Raw genomic sequence first — 702 nt, forward strand, 5'->3', positions numbered from 1 at the left:
CAACACACTCACCCCCCCCAACACACTCACCCCCCCCCCAACACACTCACCCCCCCCCAACACACTCACCCCCCCCCAACACACTCACCCCCCCCAACACACTCACCCCCCCCCCAACACACTCACCCCCCCCCAACACACTCACCCCCCCCCCAACACACTCACCCCCCCCCCAACACACTCACCCCCCCCCAACACACTCACCCCCCCCCCAACACACTCACCCCCCCCCCCAACACACTCACCCCCCCCAACACACTCACCCCCCCCAACACACTCACCCCCCCCCCAACACACTCACCCCCCCCCCAACACTCTCACCCCCCCCCCCAACACACTCACCCCCCCCCCCAACACACTCACCCCCCCCCCCAACACACTCACCCCCCCCCCCCAACACACTCACCCCCCCCCCCAACACACTCACCCCCCCCCCCAACACACTCACCCCCCCCCCCCAACACACTCACCCCCCCCAACACACTCACACACCCCGCCGCCCCCCCCCCCCAGCCCAGCACATACATCTCACACTCCCTGTACAACGCACACACCCACAACGCAACATCTTCCCGCCCCCCAGCATACACACACAGACACCGCCCACAACACAAACAGACTAGAAATTAACTGATCAATGCCTCCAAAGATCTGAGTCCGGTGTAGGTTATAGCTGCATTCCTCACTAGTCTGTATTTCTGG

The sequence above is a fragment of the Mustelus asterias genome, chromosome 3, assembly GCF_964213995.1.
Source record: "Mustelus asterias chromosome 3, sMusAst1.hap1.1, whole genome shotgun sequence".
Taxonomy (NCBI): domain Eukaryota; kingdom Metazoa; phylum Chordata; class Chondrichthyes; order Carcharhiniformes; family Triakidae; genus Mustelus; species Mustelus asterias.